Below are 9583 nucleotides of genomic sequence, written 5' to 3'. Positions count from 1 at the left end.
TTCTCTCTCGTCTATGTATCTGATCATCATTTATGTCAGAACGGACTAAAAGATTTTCATTTTATACTTGAGTTATAATCCAATACCACTTTATTTCATTGTCCAAATTGTTCCAGCTTTGCCTATGAGGAGCCCTTACAGTTGGCATTCACGCATATACCTATCACTGTGTGTGTACTTTGTGTGTGTGCACACATGTTTAATTGAGCCCTCTCTTACTTTCTGGCATTAAATGATGCCCCACGCTTATTTGTGTATTTCGGGTCCAGTTATAGAAACAGACATTTCTCCTGTTACTAATATCATTAGTAACCAGGGCTCCTGGTTCTAGTTTTTGGAAAATGATATTAGTAATCAAGATCTGGGTGCTAGGGGTGCTCAGTAATGTCGAGATGTCATGGCTTTGGGGCCTGCTCAGCTGACAGAGCAAGAATTATATGTGTGTATACCCATGAATACACATACACATGTATGTATTTCTGTATGTAACCAGTTATATTATATCTATATTAAACTAAACATGGGTTCATGGTGGTATTTCTTACTCTAATCCATTAACAAACAGATCATTCTAGGTTCTTCTCCTACTGATCTGGGACCTTCTATCCCACAGTTAAAAATCAGACTCCATCTATTTACCTAATCATTCAATTCCAATATACATGAAGAACAGTATCAGAATCTGTTATAATTTGGGTGTGACGTGTCTCACAATGTCTCACATGTGAGACAATGCAAGAAGGTTCAGGGGAGAAATGATTGGGTTATAAGAGTCTTAACACAATCAGCGTATTAATCTCCTAACAGGGATTAATTTGAGTGGTAGATAACTGGAGGAGGGACTTTGAGGGGCATGGTTTTGGGGGTGTATCTTTTGTATCTGGAGAGTAAAATCTCTCTCTGCTTCTGATCACCTTGATGGGAGCTGCTTCCCTCCATCTCACTCTCCAGCCATGATTCCTGCCTCACCTTGAGCTGCCAGGAATGGAACCCTCTGTCAATCTCTGAAACTGTGAGCTCTCAAATAAACTTTTCCTTCTCTAAAGTTGTACTGGTTGGGTCTTTAAGCCACATCAGTGAGAAAGATGACTAAAACAGAATCATTAGCCTGTGTTCCCACGGGAGATAACTAGAATATAAACCAAGTGCACAGATTACGTACAGGGTTTTTGCCCATTAATATTACGCATTTCCAAATGGACTCATTTCCAAAGTTACTTGTGTGAGCACCTTTTTCCCCCATCCCTTTAGTCATTTGTGTTCCTGTACCTGTAATACGGTTAAGTCGTTTTGTCATATTCTTCATTTCGTTCTGCGGACCTCCTAAATGATTTAAGAAAAAATTTTTTTTTCATTCATGTGGATTCAGCCTGTGTGGCGTAAAGTTCTACGGGTTTGACAAATTCACTATGGCAGTATCATACAGAAGTTTTACAGCCCTAAAAGTTCCCTGTGCCTTACTCATTCAGCATCCTCCTCCCCCCAGCAATAGCTCACCTTTTGCTTTCTCTGTAGCTTTGCCTTTTCTAGACAGTTTTTAGAATCACATAGAATGTAGCCTTTTCAAACTGGCTTATTTCCCTTAGCAATATTTTATTAAGATTCATCCATATCTTTTCAAGCTTGATAGCTCATTTCTTTTTATCACTGAACAATATTCAATTGTATGAGTGTGCAATAGTTTGTTTTTCCATTTACCTATTGAAGGACATCTGGGTTGCTTCCAGCATGTTATGAATAGAAGTGCTAGGAACATTTGCATGCAGGTTCTTGTGAGGGTTTAGGTTTTCAAGTCCGTTGCCTATCTAAATAGACTTTTGGCCAATCGTTTCTCTTTTTGGCTCCACCTTCATACTCACTTCCAGAGGAGAGAGGTGCTGCCTGTTCAGAGCAGTGTCATTCAATGCAAATCCCAACATGTGTTCAACCCACCAACCTCAACCAGAAATGCCCCCTCTTTTCTTTCTCAGAGGGTCAGATTTGAGTTCCCTGGGCATAGGATAATGTCTTAGTCTGTTTTCTGTTGCTATAACAAAACACCTGAGGCTGAGTACTTTTAAGAAAATGGGTTTATTTAGCTCATTATTTTGGAGGCTGAAAGTTTAAGACTGGGCAGCCTCATCCATTTGGACTCTGGTAATGGTCCCCTCTGGGTGGATTGCAATATGGCAGAAAAGATGGCAAAGGAACTGGCTGAATGCAGAAAGAACCAAGCATGTGGAATAGCTTCACTCTATAACAAACCCTCCAGAGAGACTAGCATTAATTCCTTTGGAGGGTGGTACCCTCAGTACCTAATTACTTTGCACTAGACCCCACCTCTTAAAGGCTCTATCACCTCCCAAAATTGCCACACTGAGGACCAAGCTTCCAGCAGATGAATTCTTTGGAAACAGACCATATCCAAACTCTAGCTAATAGACAGAGGCAGCATAAGTAAAATCATGGTTGCTGTGACTCCAAGCATATAACCCTGTGCCTCCAAACCCTTTTCCCATTTCGCTATCCCAGCAGAGTCTGGCCATAGTTCTCTACCCTCAGGGCTCTGTAGGCCCAAACCCATGAGGGGTGGGGTGGGTCAGCTAGATATTCTGTGCTGGAGCCTCATAGCAAAGTCCTGTGTGGCCACAGCTCAGCCTGGGGAAGTGATCCAAATGGAGGGGAAGGGGAAATGCAGCAAGTGCCCCATCAATCAATAAACTTGATTGACATTTTTCTAGTCACTGACACGTCCACTCTCATTTTCCTAACAGTGTCTTGCAGCAAACCTTTGGGGCCAGTGGCTGGGGTGATGATGTCTGGAGTTAGAGTCAAGCCATTAAGTGAGTGGCCATTGACTGGCATCCCCTCCTGCTGCCATGACAGCCTGTGGCCTTGCTCTTCTCTCCTTTCCCTCTACCCAGTGTGCCTTCCCTGGGTGACTCAGTGCCCTCACTGATAGCATGTGTTCTGGGGATTCTCAGGTGATGTTTCCAGACATGGTGCCCTTTGTGAGCTCTAGCTAGTGGAGAAGGTTTGCCCTCAGTGTATCATAGGCATCACGGCCACATGTACTCCATGCCACGCTGCCCTCTTCAGATCACACCGCTTCTGGTTTACTTGCATATTTGCTCTTGTTTCTAAGGACTGTTGTGTATTTGTTTGGTAGCCTTTACCATTGCTATAATTTGTTAGGTCTTTGGGTGGAGGCAAGACAGCTGTGTGACTTGAGACTGAAAGAACCTGTCTGTCCTTTCCCAGGGTCCGTGCTCAAAGGCTCTTGAGGTCTCCCTTCAGCCCTGAAACTCCCTTCACACAAGTGCAAGTCCATCATGTGCAGGGAAGGATGATTCTCAACCCCTCGTGAAAGGGGGGTGTGGTCTTTCCACCCCTGGTGCCTTTCTTAGGGTCTATTTGAACCTTCATTCTTACTCCTACCTCGTCAACTCATCTCTCACTGGGGTCAAAAGCCTCCCAGCTCTCTGGTTTCCTTTTTGGAAAATACACTGGAGGTTTTTTCCCATGGGAAGGGTGGAAAGCAAATCTGGTTCTTAGGATGATTCCAGAGCTATGTAGCCAGCAACCAAGGGTTTATGCAACGTTCTCACTGTCTGGAGGCCTGTGAGGGTAAACTGTTCGTACTTACCAGAGAAAGCTCAAATGTCCCATCCGGTCACCAAAGCCACCCAATATCTGCAGTCTTAACCTTATCTCAGGCTGCAAAGACTCAGTATTAGGAGCCTGAGTCTGCAGCCAGAGCACCTGGGTCTGTGATCTGACTGCCTGTGCTTGTCAGGTCTTGTGCAAGTGATTGATGTCACTCTCTGGGCCTCAGTTTCCTTCTCTGTGGGAGGATAACAGTGGGGTTATGGGCCTCAAACAGTTTTTAGGGAGATTCAGTGAACTTTTAGGAAGGTAAAGGAAAGGGCTCAGAATAGCACCTGTGCTCTGTAGGTGTCGGCTCCTGTCCCTACCCCTTCACTTCCCAGAACATCTGGCAGGACCACTGCTTCCTCCCGCTCCAGCTCTGAAGCTTCTTTTGGGCAAAAATTAAATCCTTGTTTTGCTTTTCCTTTCCTCGTTTCTCCTTTTGTTTCTTTCTCATATTATTAATGGTAACTACCATTTTTGAACCCTGGCTACATGCTAGCTCCTTCTCAAAGATTATATATATATATATATATATATATATATATATATATATATTTTTTTTTTTTTTTTTTTTTTTTTTTTTGTACTGGGGATTGAACTTAGGGACACTCAACCCTAAGCCACATCCCCAGCCCTACTTTGTATTTTATTCAGAGAGCCTTGGGCTGGGGATGTGGCTCAAGCGGTAGCGCGCTCGCCTGGCATGCGTGCAGCCCGGGTTCGATCCTCACCACCACATACAAACAAAGATGCTGTGTCCACCGAAAACTAAAAAATAAATATTAAAATCTCTCTCTCTCTCTCTCTCTCTCTCTCTCTCTTTTTAAAAAAAAAGAAAAAAGAAAGAAAAAAAAGAGAGCTTCACTGAGTTGCTTAGCGCCTCGCCATTTGCTGAGGCTGACTTTGAACTCATGATCCTTCTGCCTCACCTCCCTAGCCGCTGGGATTTCAGGTGTGCGCCACCTTGCCCAGCCAAACATTATATTTTTAACCTTTGCAATAGCCCTGAAAGTTTTCCTATTTTATTGATAAGGAAAGTGAGCCTTAGAAGGGAAAGCAAGTGGTCCATGTCACTTTATTGCTCAGAGTCAGAACCGGGAGTTCATCCGTGTCCTTCTGACTCTGTTTTCCGTGGCAGATTGCTTTATTATTACACATTCACTGTCCACCACCCAACCTGTGAGGTCATTCTCTCAGTTCTTTTTGTGTTGCTCTGACAGAATGCCACAGACTGGGTAATTTATAAACAATAGAAGTTTATTTGGCTCATGGTTCTAGAAGCTGTGAAATCCAAATCCATCTTTCCTACGGTGGCTCCCACAGTGTCTCAGGATGTCGTCCACAGCAGTCAGGGTTCTTCTGTTACATCCTGAGACAAGGACATGAATATAAGTACGTGATTTGGGAGGTGATCCCTGGAAACATTACTAGGAAAATGAGAAGCTCAGATAAGGAAAGAGAGCCCATAAAGAATTGTCTCAGCCCAGTGGTGCACACCTGTGATTCCAGTGGCTCGGGAGACTGAGGTAGAAGGATCGCAAGTTCAAAGCCAGCCTTAGCAATAGTGAGATGCTAAGCAGCTCAGTGAGGCCCTGTCTCTAAATAAAATACAAAGTAGGGCTGGGGATGTGGCTCAGTGGTCGAGTGCCCCTGAGTTCAATCCAGTGGGCTTGAAAAAAATATGTCAAGAAAAGAACTTCTGAAAACTAGAATGAGGTCTTACTGAGAAATGTTTTGGGGAACAACCTAGAACCATGTGTCGGAATGACCCCCACCAAATGGTGCTGGATACTTCAGCCTGCCTCAGGGGCCGGCAGAGAGGGCTCCAGAAGCCAGAAAAAAAAAAAAAAAAAAAACTCAGACCAAAATTCAAAGAATGTGAGGGGATAATAACTCGAAGGAGGACAAGGGGTAGGTGAGGGCATTAGGGCATCCGTTAGGCCGAGAAGTGAGCTTCCTCAGCCAAGCCCACTGGACGGGGAAAGATCCTCCCATAGCCATCCCACAGAGGGCCTGAGATTCACTCGGTGTGCCCTGCTGAGGTCCCAGCCTGCACCTGAACCAACCACTATGTGCCCTGACTGCTTCAGGTCACTCACCCACTGTGGTGAGAAATGGGGTCATGCCGACTGGCTGAGGCCAACCAGTGTATCCCCAGGGCTGGCAGTGGAGCTGGTCCCAACAGAACTGGGTGGCAGCTGCCCTGGAATGCTGCACAGATGGGAAAGATTCCGAGGAGCAAGAGACAATGTCCATCACAGAAGTATTAACTGCAAAAAAGGTAACTGAACGAAAATAAAACTTGAAGGAGGAAGGATATGGGAACTTGGGGACTCAGGGCTCAGAGAGGAGCTTCAATCACATGTGCTACCAGGGTCCTCTGCTCATCTGTCCTCCAAGGTGACATCGGGTCTCAGCTAATACAGCTCCAACAAAGGGGAGTCCACAAACCTACAGAGTAAGCCACAGTGGTTCTAGAGACATCTATGACCACTCTTTGTGCCTTCCCCTATTGGCCCAGCCAGCCCTCTGGGGAATCCAGGACACATCTGCTTCATCTGTGAGTCCTACAGGGACATGTAAATGGCGATTGCATATCCCAAGGACTTCTCTGGAACAAATGACCACTCCCAGCCCTGTTGCCTCAGCCATGATGGTCACAGAAGAGTCCCAACATCTGGAATGGGGAGCTGGGGAAGCCCTGGGAAAGGCATTTTGGAGCTGGTGGAGCATCGGATGAGTTTCTTCCTGAGAAGTATTGGCCGGTCTCCAGGTCAGCCAGTTTAATACTCAGAAACAAATGGCCTCTATCCTAGGGAGGTGCCCAGCTCCCCTGGGATGTTTATTTGGAGGTGTCATCTCCCCAACATGCTGACACTCTGCCTGCCTCCCACCCCGTGGGCTCCCACAGGAACTCTGACGTGCCTGGGGGTGGCCCTGTGCCACGTGGCTTCAGTTTCTGGATCTAGGCTCCTTCCATCTGGCCACAGGCATCCAGACCCCCACAACCAGGGGGCCACTGCAGTGAGCATCCCCCAGTGAGTTTGGTGCTACTCAGATAAATGACTGTGACTTTCAAAGCCCCAGTTTCCCCCCTGAGAAGCAAGAAAGGGAACCTATCCGTGGAGATACTCTGGAAATGCGGGAGCACAGAGCATTTGGTAGGTCCTTTACAGGTGTGTGAAGCAGTCAGGACAGAGAGTTTACCTGAACCTAGGGGTTCTTCACAGGTTCTTTATAGTGCTTTATTGGAGAAGTCTCTCCCTGATGCTCCCCTGATTATCAGAAGCTGTTGAGATGGTCACTAAGACCTTGAAATTCTTCCCCCAAGGAAACCCTCACAGGTTGGCCAGTTAGGCTAAGGCCCTGCCCTCTCTCAGCCCTTCTTTCCAGCTTCTTTAGACAACTGTGGTTCTATCTTCCCCTCCCTTTGCTTGGGAACTGTTCCCACCCGGTCATGTGTCTATAGAGGGAGCCACTTGCTGTATTGCCACGCATGTCCTGGGTCTCTGGTGACCTCACACCCTAGTCTGGGCTAGACAGTGCTCTCCACTTAGATATTTTGCTTTGCAACAAGAGAAAAGAGCTGATGCATGGAGAGAAGAAGCAGGGCCCAGAGACACAGCCCATCTGAGCTCTTGGTCCAGGCATTCCCAGCCTTGTCTGTCCCAAAGGCTAGTGGCCCAAAGCATGCTTAGGATACATGAGGAGCAGCTCATTTTTCTCAACCTCTCCTGAGGTCTAACTGGTTGAATTTGGAGAGGACATTTGACCAAGGGGAATTAATCCAGAAATCAGACTTCTCCAGTATTTCCTGGAATTGCAACACAGAGGCGAGGTCAGATATCTGCCCGTGCTAAGCTTGTGAGGTACATAGACAGAGCTTTCAGGGCAGACGTGAGGAAACTTACATAGCAAACAAATAGCTATGCACGACTCCCAGAGCCTGAGAAGGTCAGAGGGAGACGGGGGGAGGCTGGGAGAGGGGCTGCCTTGGCTCTGGCTGGCTGCCCACACCTTTCTAAGACCTGCCCCTCCTGCCCTCAGGCACCTGAGATACTCTGCCTCTGTCTGGAAAGTCTTCTCTTTGCTCATGCTGATGAGTCAGGGCTCCTGTTCCTTGCCGTGGCTATCCTATTCCACTACCAACATGAAGAGGGTTCAAGGTCACCCTTAGGGATTCTGGGCAGCAGGTCCCTGACATGACTTTGGAGTTTCATTCAAGTCTTCTTTTTAAACTATGATATAATTTACACCCAGAAATTCACCATTTTGAAGTATACGATTGATATGTTCGATTATAATGTACCAATAAAAAATGGAAAGAAAAAAAAAGAAAGTATACAATTGAGTGTTTCTTTATGTATTCACAGAGTTGTGCAACCATCACCATCAGCAAATCCAGAATATTTTCAAGACCACAGAATGAGACCACAGGCCCATTAGCTGTCACCTGCCTTTTCTCCCTATCCCTCTCCAGCCCTGGTCATGCAAAAAATTACTCTCTGTTTCTGTAGATTTGACATTCATATACATGGAATTGAAAAACATGGTCCTTTGTGTATGACTTGATTCTTCCCCTGTTTTCTCAAAGGTTACCTATGTTTACCATGTATCAGTACTTTATTTATTCTTATGGCTGAATGAGGGTGACATATTTTTACCCATCATCAATTGATGGGTTGTTTTCCCTTCTCGTCTATGGCAAGTAGTGCTACTACAAGCGTTTGTGTACAGTTCTTTGTTGAATACCTGTTGTCAATTCTTTGGGGTATGTATCTTGGCGTAGAATAGCTGGATCATATAGTATTCCATGTTTAATTCTTTGAGGAACTGGTTGTTTATAGTGGCCACACCACACTTCACATTTCCAAAAACAACGTTTGAGGGTCCTAATTTCTCCACCTCCTCCCCAGGCTGGGTGGGTGTGAAATGATGTCTCCTTATGGTTTTGATTTGCATTTCCCTGATGAGGCATTTCTCAAATGCCTACTGGCCATTTGCCCACCTTCTTTGGAGAAATGTCTATTGAGATCTTTTGTACATTTGAAAATTGAAATGTCTTTTTATGAGTTGTAGCCATTCTTTTATATTACGGATATAGGTCCCTTGCCAAATAAATGATTTGCAAATAATTTCTCCCATTTTTGTATGTTGCCCTTTTACTTCCTTGACTATATCATTTGAAGCACAAAAGAAGTCTCCTTTGTCTACTGTTTTAGTTAGCTTCTGCATCACTGTGACCAAAATACCAGACTAGAAGAACTTAGAGCAGGAAACGCTTATTTAGGGCTCATGGTTTCAGAGGCCTGAATCCATAGGTGGCCGACTGCATTGCTCTGAGGCCAAGGCGAGGTAACACAACACAGGGGAAAGGACTATCAGAGGAAAGCTGCTCAGCTCATGGCAAGTCAGGACGCAGAGAGGGAGAGAGGAGGGGGCTGCAGGGAAGATGCACCCTTCCAGGGGATTCTCTCCATGACCCTCCTCCTGCCATGTCTCACCTCCTTAGTTACCACCCAGTTCATTCAAACTAGGATGATTTGATTAGGTTACAGCTCTTACAATCCAATGGTGTCTCATTACTGCATTGATGTCACAATGGGGGGACACCTCACTTCAAACCAAAACATCTACCTTTTTGATGTTGTTGCTTGGGCCTTTGATGACCTATATAAGATACCCATCTTTTCCTTCAATTGATTCCTTCCATCTGTTGAGTCCCAGACTAGGCCCCATGTTTGCAAATATCTTTTCTACTCCTTGCATCTTGAATGAGTCTATCTGCCTCAGATAACAAATTCCCCCAGGAGCAGTGACCAGCTCTGAAAAAACAAACCCACACTGTGCAATGAATCAAAGCTTTTCAATGATGATCGCGATAGTGACCCAAGGGTCAGTAAGCTTTCCCTTGAGTCTAACCTCAGACTGCAGAATAAATCCATTTCCTTTC

The sequence above is a fragment of the Callospermophilus lateralis genome, chromosome 15, assembly GCF_048772815.1.
Source record: "Callospermophilus lateralis isolate mCalLat2 chromosome 15, mCalLat2.hap1, whole genome shotgun sequence".
Classification (NCBI taxonomy): Eukaryota; Metazoa; Chordata; class Mammalia; order Rodentia; family Sciuridae; genus Callospermophilus; species Callospermophilus lateralis.
The sequence above is the reverse complement of the archived record's forward strand: the minus strand, read 5'-3'. Positions refer to the sequence as shown.